The sequence below is a fragment of the Lathamus discolor genome, chromosome W (genome assembly GCF_037157495.1).
Source record: "Lathamus discolor isolate bLatDis1 chromosome W, bLatDis1.hap1, whole genome shotgun sequence".
Lineage (NCBI taxonomy): Eukaryota > Metazoa > Chordata > Aves > Psittaciformes > Psittacidae > Lathamus > Lathamus discolor.
The window spans coordinates 41,534,294-41,553,474 of NC_088908.1; the positions used below are offsets into that span (position 1 = coordinate 41,534,294).

General features: G+C 55.9%; 1 pseudogene; it reads left to right on the forward strand.

The window, feature by feature from the left end:
* The first annotated feature begins 197 nt into the window (after positions 1-197).
* LOC136004229 (uncharacterized) lies at positions 198-16,853 on the forward strand (annotated as a pseudogene).
* The last annotated feature ends 2,328 nt before the right edge of the window (positions 16,854-19,181 follow it).

Below are 19,181 nucleotides of genomic sequence, written 5' to 3' on the forward strand. Positions count from 1 at the left end.
AGGCAAGAGGAGCAAGGAGGCAAGGGGAGCAAGGAGGGCAAGGAGAGCAAGTAGGCAAGGAGCGCCATCGGGGCAAGGAGGAAAGGAGGCAAGGAGGGCAAGGAGGAAAGGAGGCAAGGAGGGCAAGGAGAGCAAGGATGTAAGGAGTGCAAGGAGGCAAGGAGAGAAAGGAGGCAAGGAGAGCAAGGAGGCAAGGAATGCCATCGGGAAAGAAGGAAAAGAGGCAAGGAGAGAAAGAAGACAATAGGGCAAGGAGGGCAAGGAGAGCAGGAAGATCAGCGAGGCAAGCAGGGCAAGGAGGAAGGACAGCGAGGGCAAGGAGAGAAAGGAAGCAAAGAGGGCAAGGAGATCAAGGAAGAAATGAGGGCAAGGAAGAAAGTGGGCAAGGAGGCCAAGGGGGGCAAGGAGGCAAGGACAGCAAGCAGAGCAAGAATGCAAGGAAGGCAAGGATAGCAAGGAGGGCAAGGATAGCAAGGAGGGCAAGGAGGGCAAGGAGGGCAAGGAGAACAAGGAGGACAAGGAGGGCAAGGAGAACAAGGAGGACAAGGAGAGCAAGGAGAGCAAGGAGGCAAGGAGAGCAAGGAGGCAAAGGGAGCAAGGATGCAAGGGGAGCAAGGATGCAAGGAGAGCAAGGATGCAAGGAGAGCAGGGAGGCAAGGACTGCCATAGGGGCAAGGAGTAAAGGAAGCAAGGAGGAAAAGGAGGCAAAGAGAGGAAAGGGAGGCAATAGGGCAAGGAGAGAAAAAAACCCAAGGATTCATGGAGGGCAAGATGGCACAGAGAGCAAAGAGGAAAGGAGAGTAAGGAGGAAAGGAGAGCAAGGAGGCAAGGGGAGCAAGGATGCAAGGGGAGCAAGGATGCAAGGGGAGCAAGGATGCAAGGAGAAGAGGGAGGCAAGGAAGGCAAGGAGGAAAGTAGGCAACAAGGGCACGGAGAGTAAGGATGAAAGGTGGGCAAGGAGGGCAAGGGGAGCAAGTAGGCAAGGGGTGCCGTCAGGGAAAGGAAGAAAGAAAGCAAGGTGGGCAAGGAGGAAAGGTAGCAAGGAGGGCAAGGAGAGCAAGGAGTGCAAGAAGAGCAAGGAAAGCAAGGAGTGCAAGGACATCAAGGCAGGAAAGGAGGGCAAGGAGAGTATGGAGGCAAGGGGGGCAAGGGGGAAAGGAGAGCAAGGATGCAAGGAGGCAAGGAGGGAAAAAGGGGAAAAAGGGAGCAAGGAGGCAAGAGGGGCAAATAGCAAAGGAATGCAAGGAAGCTAGGAGAAAAAGGAGAGTAAGGAAACCAAGGAGAGAAAGGATAGCAAGGAAAGCAAGGAAGGCAAGGAGAACAAGGAGGGCAAGGAGAACAAGGATGGGAAGGAGAGCAAGGAGAGCAAGGAAACCAAGGAGAGCAAGGAGAGCAAGGATAGCAAGGAAAGCAAGGAGGACAAGGATAGCAAGGAGGGCAAGGATGGCAAGGAGGGCAAGCAGGGCAAGGAGAGTAAGGGGGAAAAGAGGACAAGGGGGGCAAGGATGAAAGGAGAGCAAGGAGAGAAAGGATGCAAGGAAGTCAAGGAGAGCAAGGAGGCAATGGGCACAGGGAGAGCAAGGAGGCAAGGGGAGCAAGGAGAGCAAGGAAAGCAAGGAGAAAAAGGAGAGCAAGGGGGCAAGGAGGGCAAGGAGGGCAAGGAGGGCAAGGAGGGCAAGGAGAACATGGAGGCCAAGGGGGCTAGGAGCGCAAGTGAACAAGGCGGGCAAGGAGAGCAAGGAGAGCAAGGAAAGCAAGGAGAATAAGGAGAGCAAGGGGGCAAGGCAGGCAAATAGGAAAGGAATGCAAGGAGAGCAAGGAAGTAAGGGGGCAAGGAGGGCAAGGAGAGCAAGGAAAGCAAGGAAAGCAAGGAGAAAAAGGAGAGCAAGGGGGCAAGGAGGGCAAATAGGAAAGGAATGCAAGGAGAGCAAGGAAGCAAGGAGGCAAGGAGGGCAAGGAGAGCAAAGAGATCAAGGAAAGAAAGGAGAGCAAGGAAAGCAAGGAGAAAAAGGAGAGCAAGGGGGCAAGGAGGGCAAGGAGTGCAAGGAGAGCAAGGAGAACATGGAGGCCAAGGGGGCTAGGAGCGCAAGTGAACAAGGCGGGCAAGGAGAGCAAGGTGAGCAAGGAAAGCAAGGAGAAAAAGGAGAGCAAGGGGGCAAGGAGGGCAAGGAGGGCAAGAAGGCAAGGAGGGCAAGGAGAGCAAGAAGGCAAGGAGGGCAAGGAGAGCAAGAAGGCAAGGAGGGCAAGGAGAACAAGGAGGCCAAGGGGGCTAGGAGCGCAAGTGAACAAGGCAGGCAAGGAGAGCAAGGAGGCAAGGAGGCAAGGAAAGCAAGGAGGCAAGGGGGGCAAGGAGGGCAAAGAGAGCAAGGTGAGCAAGTAAAGCTAGGAGAATAAGGACAGCAATCGGAAGGAGGGCAAACAGGGAAAGGAGAGCAAGGAGGCAAGTGGTCTAAGTCGGAAAAAAGAGTAAAGAGTCAAGGAGGGCAAGGAGAGAAAGGAGATCAAGGCGAGCAAGGAAAGCAAGGAGAAAAAGGAGAGCAAGGAGGCAAGGGGGGCAAATAGGAAAGGAATGCAAGGAGAGCAAGGAAGCAAGGAGGCAAGGAGAGCAAGGAGAGCAAGGAAAGCAAGGAAAGCAAGGAGAAAAAGGAGAGCAAGGGGGCAAGGAGGGCAAGGAGGGCAAAAAGGCAAGGAGGGCAAGGAGAGCAAGAAGGCAAGTAGGGCAAGGAGAGCAAGGAGGCAAGGAGGGCAAGGAGAGCAAGAAGGCAAGGAGGGCAAGGAGAGCAAGGAGGCAAGGGGGGCAAGGAGGGCAAGGAGAACAAGGAGGGCAAAGAGAGCAAGGTGAGCAAGTAAAGCTAGGAGAATAAGGAGAGCAAGCGGAAGGAGGGCAAACAGGGAAAGGAGAGCAAGGAGGCAAGTGGTCTAAGTCGGAAAAAAGAGTAAAGAGTCAAGGAGGGCAAGGAGAGAAAGGAGTACAAGGAGAGAAAGGAAAGAAAGGAGAGCAAGTGGGCAAAGAGGGCAAGGAGAGCATGGACATAAGTGGGGCAAGGCGGAAAAGAAAGCAAGGAGGCAAGGAGGCAAGGCGAGCAAGGAGGGGAAGGAGAAAAAGGAGGGCAAGGAAAGCAAGGAGAAAAAGTAGAGCAAGGAGGGCAAGGAGGGGAGGGCGGTCAAGGAGGGCAAGGAGGAAAGGAGAGCAAGGAGAGCATGGAGGCAAGGTGGGTAAGGGGGAAAGGAGAGCAAGGTTGCAAGGAGGGCAAGGAGAGCAAGGAGGGCCAGGAGAGCAAGGAGGGTAAAGCAGGGCAAGGAGAGGAAGGGGGAAAGGAGGCCAAGGGGGGCAAGTAGGAAAAGAGAGCAAGGAGAGAAAGGATGCAAGAAGTGCTAGGAGAGCAAAGAAGGCAAGGAGAGCAAGGAGGCAATGGGGGCAGGGAGAGCAAGGAGGCAAAGGGAGCAAGGATGAAAGGGGAGCAAGGATGCAGGGAGAACAGGGAGGCAAGGAGGGCAGGGAGAGCAAGGAGGAAAGGAGAGCAATGAGGCAAGGGGGCAATGGGGTAAGGGGAGCAAGGAGAACAAGGAGGTCAAGGAGAACAAGGAGGGGAAGGAGAGTAAGGAGGGCAAGGAAAGCAAGGAGAGCAAGGAGAGCAAGGAGAGCAAGGAAAGCAAGGAGAGGAAGGCGGGCAGGAGGGCAAGGAGGGCACGGAAAACAAGGGGGCAAGGAGGGCATGGAGAGTATGGAGGCAAGGGGGGCAAGGCGGAAAGGAGAGCAAGGATGCAAGGAGGGCAAGGAGAGCAAGAATGGCAAGGACAGCAAGAATGGCAAGGAGAGCAAGGAGAGAATGGAGGCAAGGGGGGCAAGGGGGAAAGGCGAGCAGGGAGAGCAAGGACGGCAAGGAGAGTAAGGAGGGCAAGGAGAGAAAGGAGGGCAAGGAGAGAAAGGAGGGCAAGGAGAGCAAGGAGGCAAGGGGGGCAAATAGGGAAGGAATGCAAGGAGAGAAAGGAATCAAGGAGAAAAAGGAGAGCAGGGAGGGCAAGGAGACCAAGGAGGGGAAGGAGAGGAAGGAGAGCAAGGAGGCAAGGTGGGGAAGGATGGTAAGGATAGCAAGGAGAGGAAGGGGGAAAGATGGCCAAGATGGGCAAGGAGGAAAGGAGAGCAAGGAGAGAAAGGATGCAAGGAGGGCTAGGAGAGCAAAGAAGGCAAAGTGAGCAAGTAGGCAATGTAGCCATGGAGAGCAAGGAGGCAAAGGTAACAATGATGAAAGGGGAGCAAGGATGCAAGGAGAACTGGGAGGCAAGGAGGGCAGGGAGAGCAAGGAGGAAAGGAGAGCAAGAAGGCAAGGGGAGCAAGGATGAAAGGGGAGAAAGTATGCAAGGAGAGCAAGGAGAGCAAGGAGAGCCAGGAGGGAAGGACGGCAAGGAGAGCAAGAGGGCAAGGAGGGCAAGGAGAACAAGGAGGACAAGGAGAACAAGGAGGGCAAGGAGACCAAGTAGGCAAGCGGGGCAAATAGGAAAGGAATGCAAGGAGAGCAAGGAGAGCAAAGAAAGCAAGGAGAGCAAGGAAAGCAAGGAGAAAAAGGAGAGCAAGGAGAGCAAGGTGGGCAAAGAGAGCAAGGAGGGCAAAGAAAGGAAGGGGGCAAGGAGAGCATGGAGAGTATGGAGGCAAGGCGGGCAAGGCGGAAAGGAGAGCAAGGATGCAAGGAGGGTAAGGAGAGCAAGGAGAGAATGGAGGCAAGGTGGGCAAGGCAGAAAGGAGAGCAAGGATACAAGTAGGGCAAGGAGGGCAAGGAGAGCAAAGATGGGAAGGAGAGCAAGGAGAGAATGGAGGCAAGGTGGGCAAGGAGAGCAAGGAGGCAAGGGGGGCAGGGAGAGCAAGGATGCAAGGGGGGCAAGGATGCAAGAAGAGCAGAGAGGCAAGTAGGGAAATGAGAGCAGGGAGGCAAGGAGGGCAAGGAGGGCAAGGAGGCAAGGAGGTCAAGGAGAGGAAGGTGAGGAAGGGGGAAAGGAGGGCAATGAGGGCAAGGAGAGGAAGGGGGAAAGGAAGCCAAAGGGGGCAAAGAGGAAAGGAGAGCAAGGAGAGCAAGGACAGCAAGGAGAGCAAGGAGAGCATGAAGGCAAGGTGGCAAGAAGGGCAAGGAGAGCAAGGAGAGCAAGGTTAGCAAGGAGTGCAAGGAGGGCAAGGGGGCAAGTAGAGTGAGGAGAGAAAGAAGAGCAAGGAGAGCAAGGAGAGCAAGGAGAGAAAGGAGAGCAAGGAGTGCAAAGAGGTCAAGGAGGGCAAGGAGGGCACGGAAGGAAAAGAGGCAAGGAGGGCAAGGAGGGCAAGGAGGGCAAGGAGGGGAAGGATGGCAAGGAGAGGAAAGGGGAAAGGAGGCCAAGGGGGGCAAGGAGGAAAGGACGGCAAGGAGAGCATGGATGCAAGGGGGGCAAGGCGGAAAGGAGGACAAGGATGCAAGGAGGGCAAGGAGGACAAGGAGAGCAAGGAGGGCAAGGATAGCAAGGAGGGCAAGGAGAACAAGGAGGCGAGGGGGACAATTGGGGCAAGGATAGCAAGGAGGGCAGGGAGCGGAAGGAGAGCAAGGAGGCAAAGGGAACAAGGATGCAAGGGAAGCAAGGATGCAAGGAGAGCAGGGACGGCAAGTAGTGCAAGGAGAGCAAGGAGAGCAAGGTGGGCAAGGCGGGTAAGAAGGGCAAGGAGAGCAAGGAGAGCAAGGATTGCAAGGAGGGCAAGGAGAGCAAGTAAAAGCAAAAACAGCAAGGCGGACAAGGAGGGCAAGGAGGGCAAGGAGAGAAAGGAGGGCAAGGAGAGCCAGGAGGTAAGGGATGCAAGGGGGGCAAGGAGAGAAAGGAGCGAAGGAGGCAAGATGAGCAAAGTGAACAAGAAAGCTAGGAGAAAAAAGAGAGGAAGCGGAAGGAGGGCAAGGAGGGCAAGGAGAGCATGCATGGCAAGGAGGCAAGGAGTGCAAGGAGGGCAAGCAGGGCAAGGAGAGGAAGGGGGAAATGAGGCAATGAGGGCAGGGAGAGCAAGGATGCAAGGGGGGCAAGGATGCAAGAAGAGCAGAGAGGCAAGTAGGGCAATGAGAGCAGGGAGGCAAGGAGGGCAGGAGGGCAAGGAGGGCAAGGAGAGCAAGGAGGTCAAGGAGAGCAAGGAGAGGAAGGGGGAAAGGAGGCCAAAGGGGGCAAAGAGGAAAGGAGAGCAAGGAGAGCAAGGAGAACATGGAAGCAAGGGGGCAAAGAGAGCAAGGAGGGCAAGGAGGGCAAGGAGGGCAAAGAGTGCAAAGAGGGCAAGGAGTGCAAGGAGTGCAAGGAGGCCAAAGAGGGCAAGGAGGGCAAGGAGGCCAAAGAGGGCAAGGAGGGCAAGGAGGGCAAGGAAGCAAAGAGGGCAAGGATGGTAAGGATGGCAAAGAGAGGAAAGGGGAAAGGAGGCCAAGGGGGGCAAGGAGGAAAGGACAGCAAGGAGAGCATGGAGGCAAGGGGGGCAAGGCAGATAGTAGAGCAAGGATGCAAGGAGGGCAAGGAGGGCAAGGAGAGCAAGGTGAGAAAGGAAGGCTAGGAGAAGAAGGAGAGCAAGCGGAAGGAGGGCAAGAAGAGCACGCGTGGCAAGGAAGGCAAGGAGGCAAGGAGGGCAAGGAGAACAAGGAGGGCAAGGAGAACAAGGAGGGCAAGGAGAACAAGGAGGGCAAGTAGAGCAAGGAGAGCAAGGAGGTACAGAGGTCAAGGAGGTCAAGGATGCTTGGAGGGCAAGGACGGTAAGGATGGCAAGGAGTGGAGGGGGGAAAGGAAGCCAAGGGCGGCAAGGAGCAAAGGAGTGTAAGGAGAGCCAGGAGAGCATGGAGGACAGGGGGCAAGGCGGAAAGGAGAGCAAGGATGCAAGGAGGGCAAGGAGGGCAAGGAAGGCAAGGAGAACCAGGAGGGCAAGGAGAACCAGGAGGGCAAGGATGCAAGGGGGGCAACTGGGGCAAGGGGGGCAAATGGGTCAAGGAGGGCAATGAGGGCAAGGAGGGCAAGGAGGGCAAGAAGGGGGAGGGGAGTAAGATGGAAAGAAGGCCAAGGGGTCCAAGGATGAAAGGATAGCAAGGAGAGAAGGGATGCAAGGAGGTCAAGGAGAGCAAGGAAGGCAAGGAGATCAAGGAGGCAATGGGCACAGAGAGAGCAAGGATGCAAGGGGAACAAAGATGCAAGGGGGGCAAGGATGCAAGGAGAGCAGAGAGGCAAGTAGGGCAATGAGAGTAGGGAGGCAAGGAGGGCAAGGAGGGCAAGGAGAGCTAGGAGGGCAAGGAGGGCAAGGAGAGTAAGGGGGAAAGTAGGCCAAAGGGGGCAAGGAGGAAAGGAGAGCAAGGAGAGCAAGGAGAGCAAGTAGAGCAAGGATTCATGGAGGGCAAGGACGGTAAGGATAGCAGGGAGGGCAAGGATACCAAGGATGCAAGAGGTGCAAATAGAAAAGGAGTGCTTGGAGAACCAGGAGGCAAGGGGGGAAAGTCAGAGAAAAAACTCAAGGAATCAAGGAGGGCAAGGAGAGCAAGGAGGGTAAGGAGGGCAAGGAGAGTAAGGAGGCAATAGGGCAAGGAGGGCAAGGGGCCAAGGAGTGCAAGGAGAGCACGGAGGCCAAGGAGTGCAAGGAGAGCACGGAGGGCAAGGAGAGCAAGGAGGGCAAGGAGAGCAAGGAGGGCAAGGAGAGCAAGGAGAGCAAGGAGGCAATAGGGCAAGGAGGGCAAGGAGAGTAAGGGGGAAATGAGGCAATGAGGGCAGGGAGAGCAAGGATGCAAGGGGGGCAAGGATGCAAGAAGAGCAGAGAGGCAAGTAGGGCAATGAGAGCAGGGAGGCAAGGAGGGCAAGGAGGGCAAGGAGAGCAAGGAGAGCAAGGAGGCAAGGAGGTCAAGGGGGTCAAGGAGTGGATGGGGGAAAGGAGGCCAAAGGGGGCAAAGAGGAAAGGAGAGCAAGGAGAGCAAGGAGAGCATGGAGGCAAGGGAGCAAGGAGAGCAAGGAGTGCAAGGAGGGCAAGGAGGGGAAGGAGTGCAAGGAGGGCAAGGAGGGCAAGGAGAGCAAGGAGAGCAAGGAGTGCAAGGAGGGCAAGGAGGGGAAGGAGTGCAAGGAGGGCAAGGAGAGCAAGGAGTGCAAGGAGGGCAAGGATGGTAAGGATGGCAAGGAGAGGAAGGGGTAAAGGACGCCAAGGGGGGCAAGGAGGAAAGGACAGCAAGGAGAGCATGGAGGCAAGGGGGCCAAGGCGGAAAGGAGAGCAAGGATGCAAGGAGGGCAAGGAATTCAAGGTGAGCAAGGAGGGCAAGGAGAACAAAGAGGCAAGGGGGACAATTGGGGCAAGGAGGGCAAGGAGGGCAGGGAGCGGAAGGAGAGCAAGGAGGCAAAGGGAACAAGGATGCAAGGGGAGCAAGGATGCAAGGAGAGCAGGGAGGGCAAGTAGGGCAAGGAGAGCAAGGAGAGCAAGGTGGGCAAGGCGGGCAAGAAGGGCAAGGAGAGCAAGGATTGCAAGGAGGGCAAGGAGAGCAAGGAGGCAAAGAGGGCAAGCAAAACAAAAAGAACAAGGCGGACAAGGAGGGCAAGGAGGGCAAGGAGAGAAAGGAGGGCAAGGAGAGCCAGGAGGTAAGGGATGCAAGGGGGGCAAGGAGAGAAAGGAGCGAAGGAGGCAAGGTGTGCAAGGTGAGCAGGAAAGCTAGGAGAAAAAAGAGAGGAAGCGGAAGGAGGGCAAGGAGGGCAAGGAGAGCATGCACGGCAAGGAAGGCAAGGAGGCAAGGAGGGCAAGGAGAAAAAGGATGGCAAGTAGAGCAAGGAAAGCAAGGAGGTACAGAGGTCAAGGATGTCAAGGGGGGCAAGGATGCTCAGAGGGCAAGGACGGTAAGGATGGCAAGGAGAGGACGGGGGAAAGGAAGTCAAAGGGGGCAAAGAGCAACCGAGAGCAATGAGAGCAAGGAGAGCATGGAGGCAAGGGGGCAAGGTGGAAAGGAGAACAAGTTTGCAAGGAGGGCAAGGAGCATCCGAGAGCAAGGAGAGCAAGGAGAGCATTTAGGCAAGGGGGCAAGGTGGAAAGGAGAGCAAGAATGCAAGGAGGGCAAGGAGGTCAAGGAGGGCAAGGAGGGCAAGGAGAGTATGGAGGCAAGGCCGGCAAGGCAGAAAGGAGAGTAAGGATGCAAGGAGGGCAAGGAGGGCAAGGGGGGCAAGGAGAGCATGGAGGCAAGGGGAGTGTCGTGGTTTAAACCCAACCACAAACCTCGTTCACTCACTCCCCCCCTTCTTGCCCTCCCCCTGCTCCTGGAGCGACGGAGAGGAGAATCGAAAAGAATGCAACTCCCACGGGTTGAGATAAGAACAGTTTAGTAAGTAAGGTATAACACAAATCACTACTGCTACCACCAATAATAATAATGATAAAGGAAATAACAAGGGAAGAGAATACAACACCTCAGCACCAGCCAGCAGATAACTCGCCCCACTTCCCCCAGCCGGGCACCGACCGATACCTTCTCCAACCCTGCAGTTCCCCCAGCCCTTCCGGGTCACTCCCCATTACCTCCTGGGCATGACGTGCTGTGGTATGGAATACCTCTTTGGTCAGTTTGGGTCAGGTGTCCTGTCTCTGCTTCCTCCCGGCCTCCCCTCCTCCCTGGCAGAGCATGAGGCTCAGAAAGTCCTTGGTCAGACCAAACATTCGAGCAGCAACTTGAAAACATCGGCGTTATCAACACTGTTCCCAGGCCAAAAGATCAAAACACAGCACTGCACTAGCTCCTAAGAAGGATAAAAATGACTGCTGCTGCTCAACCCAGGACATTATGCACCCCTTATTCCATATCATTCACGTCATGCTCAGATCCCACACCTTCAATATGCCATCACTCTTACATATATATATATACATCTACATACACACAGAGAAAAAGATCATTTCTTAGTCTATGGACCTATAAAGCTGCTGAGTCCATCTGGTCCATGATGTCAGGCTCCATCTCTTGTAACAGTCTCTCAGAGCAGGAGAGGTTGTGTGCAGTGTTCACACTCGTGCATAACCTGGGCAATAGTGTCCATTGCTAAGTCCACCCCTCGATCATGAGTCCATCTCTATGTTGCATCTCTGCCCTGATGGCCTGAGGTGTCATGGCCCACCAGGCTCAAAATAATTCACTGTCCCCTTCAGCAGTTTCTGCAGCTTGTTGCTGGGGACTCCATAGAGCTGCCTTCCATCTCCAACTCTTCCAAAGCACTGGAGGGGCCCAGTGGACCAGATACTTGCTCATACTGTCCCACACACACTGCCACTCATGGCTGTCCAGCCTTGGGGAAGATCTCTTGGTCCTCCCGTATCGTTGTCTAACCCCAGATAAGAAGCAAACCTGACTCTGCTTAACTTCTGAGATCAGACAAAATGGTCGTGGGTAGAACACACTCTGTGTGCCAACATGCTGATCCCCATCACAATCAGCAAGCAGGTCCCAAGGGTACCCAGAGGCCATTCAAACCCTTCAGAACTCTCAAATGATGCTGCTGTACTTGTCCCTGGTGCTGGTGTAGCTGCTGTGCTTGCCGGCTCTCCCACCACCAGCTTCTCTTTTCCTGAGTGCAGATCTTCCTCCTCTGCCGTGCTGGGAAATGCTGCCTGGACTCCTGCATCCTCCTGGGGCTCGGCGGGCGGCTGCCGGGGGACGCTCTCGGCCACCGCGGGGCTGGGCTCGGCCGGAGGGCTCGGCTCCTCCGCGGGGCTCGGCTCCTCCGCGGGGCTCGGCTCCTCGGCCACCTCCTCCCGCTGCTCAGCAGCCGCCTTCCCCCCGGCCTCGGGCCCCGCTCCCGCTGCCGCCTGGTCCCCGGGGCCGCTCTCCCGGTCCGCTTCAGCAGCCGCCGGCTCCCAGGGCCGCTCCCCCTCAGCTCCCCGCAGCCTCACAAAGACGGAGGCGAGGACAAGGGCCAGGACAGTGAAGAGCAGCGGGACGGCCAGGTACAAGTCCACGGCCACGTCCATCTCTCCCTGCTGCTGGAGCCCAACCGGGGAGCAGGGATGCAAGGAGAGCAGGGAGGGCAAGTAGGGCAAGGAGAGCAAGTTGGGCAAGGAGGTCAAGGAGGGAAGGAGGTCAAGGAGAGGAAGGAGAGGAAGAGGGAAAGGAGGCCAAAGGGGGCAAAGAGGAAAGGTGAGCAAGGAGAGCAAGGAGAGCATGGAGGCAAGGGGGCAAGGAGAGCAAGGAGAGCAAGGAGAACAAGGAGAGTGAGGAGAACGAGGAGAGCAAGAGGGCAAGGAGGGCAAGGAGGGCAAGGAGAGGACGGGGGAAAGGAAGTCAAAGGGGCAAAGAGCAAACGAGAGCAAGGAGAGCAAGGAGAGCAAGGAGAGCATGGAGAGCATGGAGGCAAGGGGGCAAGGTTGAAAGGAGAAAAAGGATGCAAGGAGGGCAAGGAGAGCAAGGAGAGCAAGGAGAGCAAGGAGAGCATGGAGAGCATGGAGAGCATGGAGGCAAGGGGGCAAGGTTGAAAGGAGAAAAAGGATGCAAGGAGGGCAAGGAGAGCAAGGAGGGCAAGGACAGCAAGGAGGCACGGGGGGCAGGGAGAGCAAGGATTCAACGGGGGCAAGGACGCAAGGAGGGCAAGGACAGGAAGGAGAGGAAGGGGGAAAGGAGGACAATGAGGGCAAAGAGGAAAGGAGAGCAAGGAGAGCATGGAGGCAAGGGGGCAAGGAGAGCAAGGAGAGCAAGGAGAGCAAGGAGGGCAAGGAGGGCAAGGAGGCAAAGAGGGCAAGGAGAGCAAGGAGGCAAAGAGGGCAAGGAGAGCAAGGAGGCAAAGAGGGCAAGGAGAGCAAGGAGGGCAAGGAGGTCAAGGAGAGCAAAGAGAACAAGTAAAAGCAAAGAGAGAAAGGTGGACAAGGTGGGCAAGGAGGGCAAGGAAGGCAAGGAGGGCAAGGAGGGCAAGGAGAGCAAGGAGAGCAAGGAGGGCAAGGAGGGCAAGGAAGGCAAGGAAGGCAAGGAGAGCAAGGAGGCAAAGAGGGCAAGGAGAGCAAGGAGGGCAAGGAGGGCAAGGAAGGCAAGGAGGGCAAGGAGGTCAAGGAGAGCAAAGAGAACAAGTAAAAGCAAAGAGAGCAACGTGGAAAAGGTGGGCAAGGAAGGCAAGGAAGGCAAGGAGAGCAAAGGGGCAAGGAGGGCAAGGAGAGCAAGGAGAGCAAGGATGGCATGGAGAGCAAGGAGGAAAGGGGGGCAAGGAGAGCATGGAGGCAAGGGGAGCAATGCAGAAAGGAGAGCAAGGATGCAAGGAGGGCAAGGAGGGCAAGGAGAGAAAGGAGGGCAAGGAGAGCCATGAGGCAAGGGGGGCAAGGGGGGCAAGGAGAGAAAGGAGACAAGGAGGCAAGGTGAGCAAGATGAGCAAGGAAAGCTAGGAGAAAAAAGAGAGCAAGTGGAAGGAGGGCAAGGAGGGCAAGGAGAGCATGCATGGCAAGGAAGGCAAGGAGGCAAAGAGGGCAAGTAGAGCAAGGAGAGCAAGGAAAGCAAGGAAAGCAAGGAGATACAGAGGTCAAGGATGTCAAGGAGGGCAAGGATGCTCGGAGGGCAAGGACAGTAAGGATGGCAAGGAGAGGACGGGGGAAAGGAAGTCAAAGGGGGCAAGGAGCAAACAAGAGCAAGGAGAGCACGGAGGCAAGGGGGCAAGGTGGAAAGGAGAGCAAGGATGAAAGGAGGGCAAGGAGGGCAAGGAGAGCAAGGAGGGCAAGGAGAGCAAGGAGGCAAGGGGTGCAGGGAGAGCAAGGATGCAAGGGGTTCAAGGATGCAAGAAGAGCAGAGAGGAAAGTAGGGCAATGAGAGCAGGGAGGCAAGGAGGGCAAGGAGGGCAAGGAGGCAAGGAGGTCAAGGAGAGGAAGGAGAGGAAGGGGGAAAGGAGTCCAAAGTGCCAAAGAGGAAAGGAGAGCAAGGAGAGCACGGAGGCAAGGGGGCAAGGAGACCAAGGAGAGAAAGGAGAGCAAGGAGAGGAAGGATAGCAAGGAGTGCAAGGACTGCAAGGAGGGCAAGGAGGGCAAGGAGAGCAATGAGAGCATGGAGGCAAGGGGGAAAGGAGAGCAAGGAGAGCAAGGAGAGCATGGAGAGCATGGAGGCAAGGGGGCAAGGTTGAAAGGAGAAAAAGGATGCAAGGAGGGCAAGGAGAACAAGGAGGGCAAGGACAGCAAGGATGCAATGGGGGCAAGGAGGCAAGGAGGGCAAGGACAGGAAGGAGAGGAAGGGGGAAAGGAGGGCAATGAGGGCAAAGAGGAAAGGAGAGCAAGGAGAGCAAGGAGAGAAAGGAGAGCAAGGATAGCAAGGAGGGCAAGGAAGGCAAGGAGGGCAAGGAGGGCAAGGAGAGCAAGGAGAGCAAGGAGGGCAAGGAGATCAAGGAGGTGAGGGGGACAATTGGGGCAAGGAGAGCAAGCAGGTCAGGGAGAGGAAGGAGAGCAAGGAGGCAAAGGGAGCAAGGATGCAAAGGGAGCAAGGATGCAAGGGGAGCAGGGATGCAAAGAGAGCAGGGAGGGCAAGTAGGGCAAGGAGAGCAAGTTGGGCAAGGAGGTCAAGGAGGGCAAGGTGGTCAAGGAGAGGAAGGATAGGAAGAGGGAAAGGAGGCCAAAGGGGGCAAAGAGGAAAGGTGAGCAAGGAGAGCAAGGAGAGCATGGAGGCAAGGGGGCAAGGAGAGCAAGGAGAGCAAGGAGAGCAAGGAGAGCGAGGAGAACGAGGAGAGCAAGAGGGCAAGGAGGGCATGGAGGGCAAGGAGAGGACGGGGGAAAGGAAGTCAAAGGGGGCAAAGAGCAAACGAGAGCAAGGAGAGCAAGGAGAGCAAGGAGAGCAAGGAGAGCATGGAGAGCATGGAGAGCATGGAGGCAGGGGGGCAAGGTTGAAAGGAGAAAAAGTATGCAAGGAGGGCAAGGAGAGCAAGGAGGGCAAGGACAGGAAGGAGGCAAGGGGGGCAGGGAGAGCAAGGATGCAACGGGGGCAAGGAGGGCAAGGACAGGAAGGAGAGGAAGGGGGAAAGGAGGACAATGAGGGCAAAGAGGAAAGGAGAGCAAGGAGAGCACGGAGGCAAGGGGGCAAGGAGACCAAGGAGAGAAAGGAGAGCAAGGAGAGGAAGGATAGCAAGGAGTGCAAGGACTGCAAGGAGGGCAAGGAGGGCAAGGAGAGCAAGGAGAGCAATGAGAGCATGGAGGCAAGGGGGCAAAGAGAGCAAGGAGAGCAAGGAGAGCATGGAGAGCATGGAGGCAAGGGGGCAAGGTTGAAAGGAGAAAAAGGATGCAAGGAGGGCAAGGAGAACAAGGAGGGCAAGGATAGCAAGGATGCAATGGGGGCAAGGAGGCAAGGAGGGCAAGGACAGGAAGGAGAGGAAGGGGGAAAGGAGGGCAATGAGGGCAAAGAGGAAAGGAGAGCAAGGAAAGCAAGGAGAGAAAGGAGAGCAAGGAGGTCAAGGAGGGCAAGGAGGGCAAGGAAGGCAAGGAGGGCAAGGAGATCAAGGAGGCGAGGGGGCAATTGGGGCAAGGAGAGCAAGCAGGGCAGGGAGAGGAAGGAGAGCAAGGAGGTAAAGGGAGAAAGGATGCAAGGGGAGCAAGGATGCAAGGAGAGCAGGGAGGGCAAGTAGGGCAAGGAGAGCAAGGAGAGCAAGGAGAGCAAGTTGGGCAAGGAGGTCAAGGAGGGCAAGGAGGTCAAGGAGAGGAAGGAGAGGAAGGGGGAAAGGAGGGCAATGAGGGCAAGGAGAGGAAGAGGGAAAGGAGGCCAAAGGGGGCAAAGAGGAAAGGAGAGCAAGGAGAGCAAGGAGAGCATGGAGGCAAGGGGGCAAGGAGAGCAAGGAGAGCAAGGAGAGCAAGGAGAGCGAGGAGAATGAGGAGAGCAAGAGGGCAAGGAGGGCAAGGAGGGCAAGGAGAGGACGGGGGAAAGGAAGTCAAAGGGGGCAAAGAGCAAACGAGAGCAAGGAGAGCAAGGAGAGCAAGGAGAGCAAGGAGAGCATGGAGAGCATGGAGAGCATGGAGGCAAGGGAGCAAGGTTGAAAGGAGAAAAAGGATGCAAGGAGGGCAAGGAGAGCAAGGAGGGCAAGGACAGCAAGGAGGCAAGGGGGGCAGGGAGAACAAGGATGCAATGGGGGCAAGGAGGCAAGGAGGGCAAGGACAGGAAGGAGAGGAAGGGGGAAAGGAGGACAATGAGGGCAAAGAGGAAAGGAGAGCAAGGAGAACTGGTTGAAAGGAAGAAGGCAGAGAGTTGTGGTTAATGGCGCAGAATCTAGCTGGAGGTCTGTGACTAGTGGAGTTCTCAGGGGTCGGTGCTGGGACCGGTGCTGTTTAATATTTTCATCAATGACCTGGATGAGGGAACTGAGTGCACCCTCAGCAAGTTTGCTGATGACACAAAACTGGGAGGAGTGGCTGACACATCAGAAGACTGTGCTGCCATTCAGCGAGACCTGGACAGGCTGGAGAGTTGGGCGGGGAGAAACTTGATGAAATTTAACAAGGGCAAGTGTAGAGTCTTGCATCTGGGGAAGAACAACCCCATGTACCAGTACAGGTTGGGGGTTGACCTGCTGGAAAGTAGCGAAGGGGAAAGGGACCTGGGGGTCCTAGTGGATAGGAGGATGACCATGAGCCAGCAATGTGCTCTTGTGGCCAAGAAGGCAAATGGCATCTTAGGGTGCATTAGAAAGGGAGTGGTTAGTAGGTCAAGAGAGGTTCTCCTCCCCCTCTACTCAGCCTTGGTGAGGCCGCATCTGGAATATTGCGTCCAGTTCTGGGCCCCTCTGTTCAAGAAGGACAGGGAATTGCTTGAAGGAGTCCAGCGCAGAGCCACAAAGATGATTAAGGGAGTGGAACATCTCCCTTATGAGGAGAGGCTGAGGGAGCTGGGTCTCTTTAGCTTGGAGAAGAGGAGACTGAGGGGTGACCTCATCAATGTTTACAAATATGTAAAGGGTAGGTGTCAGGATGATGGAGCTAGGCTTTTTACAGTGATATCCAGTGATAGGACAAGGGGCAATGGGTGTAAACTGGAGCATAGGAAGTTCCACGTTAACATCAGGAAGAACTTCTTTACTGTAAGAGTGACAGAGCACTGGAACAGGTTGCCCAGGGGGGTTGTGGAGTCTCCTGCACTGGAGATATTCAAGGCCCGCCTGGACAAGTTCCTGTGTGATGTACTGTAGGTTACCCTGCTCTTGCAGGGGGGTTGGACTAGATGATCTTTTTAGGTCCCTTCCAACCCTTGGGATTCTGTGATTCTGTGATTCTGTGAGAGCATGGAGGCAAGGGGGCAAGGAGAGCAAGGAGAGCAAGGAGGGCAAGGAGGGCAAGGAGGCAAAGAGGGCAAGGAGAGCAAGGAGGGCAAGGAGGGCAAGGAGAGCAAGGGGGGCAAGGAGGGCAAGGAGAACAAGGAGGGCAAGGAGGGCAAGGAGGGCAAGGAAGGCAAGGAAGGCAAGGAGGACAAGGAGAACCAGGAGGGCAAGGAGAGCAAGGAGGCAAGGGGGCAACTGGTGCAAGGAGGGCAACGAGTGCAAGGAGGGCAAGCAGGGCAAGGAGAGTTGTGGGAATCGCCGGGAGACGAGCTCATCAGATGATGACCAACAAGTCTCGTTTATTGCTAAGCAGATGGATACTTATATACCTTGCTTGCATGTTTATAGTTTGGTTACAGAGAGATTATTGGCTTATAGCTTTTACATGTCACAAGATCATTGGTTTATAGCTTCTACATTTTTGCAGCTACACTGTGCATCCCCCCACCATCCTCCTTCTCATGCACTTATCACTTAGTGGCCTTGGCTGTGATTGGTCATAGTATGTTGCTGTTTGCCGGTGTCCTTCATTTCCTCATTATCTGGCCTGAGAGGTTTGCACCATGTTCTACACAGATGTCTTGTTTCAGCTCGTTGATGGGAACGTGACCTTTTGACCTTTTTCGACAAGCCAATCCTCCACAGAGAGTAAGTTGCAAAGGAGGCCAAGGGGGTCAAGGATGAAAGGATAGCAAAGAAAGAAAGGATGCAAGGAGGTCAAGGAGAGCAAGGAAGGAAAGGAGATTATGGAGGCAATGGGCACAGGGAGAGCAAGGATGCAAGGGAAGCAGGGATGCAAGGGAACAATGGTGCAAGGATGTAAGGTGAGAAGAAAGTAGGGCAATGACAGTAGGGAGGCAGGGAGGGCAAGGATGGCTAGGAGAGCAAGGAGGGCAAGGAAGGCAAGGAGAACCAGGAGGGCAAGGAGAGCAAGGTGGCAAGGAGGGCAAGGAGGGCAAGGAGAGCAAGTAGGGCAAGGGGGGCAACTGGGGCAAGGAGGGCAACGAGTGCAAGGAGGCAATGGGCACAGGGAGAGCAAGGATGCAAGGGGAGCAAGGATGCAAGGGAACAATGGCGCAAGGGGGGCAAGGATGATAGGAGAGCAGGGAGGCAAGTAGGGCAATGAGAGTAGGGAGGCAAGGAGGGCAAGGAGGGCAAGGAGAGTAAGGGGGAAAGGAGGCCAAAGGGGGCAAGGAGGTCAAGGAGAGCAAGGAAGGCAAGGAGAGCAAGGAGGCAATGGGCACAGGGAGAACAAGATGCAAGGGGAGCAAGTATGCAAGGGGAGCAATGATGCAAGGGGGGCAAGGATGCAAGGAGAGCAGAGAGGCAAGTAGGGCAATGAGAGTAGGGAGGCAAGGAGGGCAAGGAGAGCAAGGAGGGCAAGGAGGGTAAGGGGGAAAGTAGGTCAAAGGGGGCAAGGAGGAAAGGAGAGCAAGGAGAGCAAGGGCAGCAAGGAGAGCAAGGAGGCAAGGAGGGCATGTAGGGCAAGGAGGGCAAGGAGAGCAAGGGGAGCAAGGATAGCAAGGAGAGCAAGGGCAGCAAGGAGAGCAAGGGCAGCAAGGAGGGTAAGGGGGAAAGTAGGTCAAAGGGGGCAAGGAGGAAAGGAGAGCAAGGAGAGCAAGGGCAGCAAGGAGAGCAAGGAGGCAAGGAGGGCATGCAGGGCAAGGAGAGCAGTGAAAGCAAGGAGAGCAAGGAGAGCAAGGATCTACAGAGGTGAAGGTGGTCAAGGAGAGCAAGGATTTACGGAGGGCAAGGTTGGCAAGAAGAGCAAGGAGGGCAAGGAGACCAAGGAGGCAAGAGGTGCAAATAGGAAAGGAGTGCAAGGAGAACAAGGAGGCAAGGGGGGCAAGTCGGAGAAAAAATCAAGGAATCAAGGAGAGCAAGGAGGGCAAGGAGAGTAAGGAGAGCAAGGAGGGCAAGGAGGGCAAGGAGAGTAAGGAGGCAATAGGGTAAGGAGGGCAAGGGGGCAAGGAGGGCAAGGGGGCAAGGAGAGCAAGGAGGGCAAGGAAAGCAAGGAGAGCAAGGAGAGCAAGGAGCTACAGAGGTCAAGGAGGTCAAGGAGAGCAAGGATTTACGGAGGGCAAGGTTGGCAAGGAGTGCAAGGAGGGCAAGGAGACCAAGGAGGCAAGAGGTGTAAATAGGAAAGGAGTGCAAGGAGAACAAGGTGGCAAGGTGGGCAAGTCAGAGAAAAAAATCAAGGAATCAAGGAGACCAAGGAGGGCAAGGAGAGCAAGGAGATCAAGGAGGGCAAGGAGGGCAAGGAGAGTAAGGAGGCAATAGGGCAAGGAGGTCAAGGGGGCAAGGAGGCAAGGAGGGCAAGGGGGCAAGGAGAGCAAGGAAGGCAAGGAGAGCAAGGAGGGCAAGGAGGCAAGAAGGGCAAGGAGAGCAAGGAGTGCAAGTAGGCAATAGGGCAAGGAGAGCACGGAATGCAAGGAGGGCAAGTAGGGCAAGGAGAGGAAGAGGGAAATGAGGCAATGAAGGCAGGGAGAGCAAGGAGGCAAGGGGACCCACGATGCAAAGGGAGCAAGGATGAAAGGAGTGCAGGGAAGCAAGGAGGGCAAGGAGAGCAAGGAGGAAAGGAGAGCAAGGAGGAAAGGAGAGCAAGGGGTCAAGAGTGCAAGGAGGGCAAGGAGGACAAGAAGGGCAAGGAGATCAAGGAGGTAAGGAGGGCAAGGAGATCAAGGAGGTCAAGGAGAACAAGGAGGGGTAGGAGAGCAAGGAGGTCAAGGAAAGCAAGGAGAGCAAGGAGAGCGAGGAAAGCAAGGAGAGCAAAGAAAGCAAGGAGATCAAGGTGAGCAAGGAGAGCAAGGATATCAAGGCGGGCAAGGAGGGCAAGGAGAGCAAGGAGGCAAGGAGGGAAGGACGGTAAGGATGGCAAGGAGAGGAAGGGGGAAAGGAGGCCAAGGGGGGCAAGGAGGAAAGGAGAGCAAAGAGAGCATGGAGGC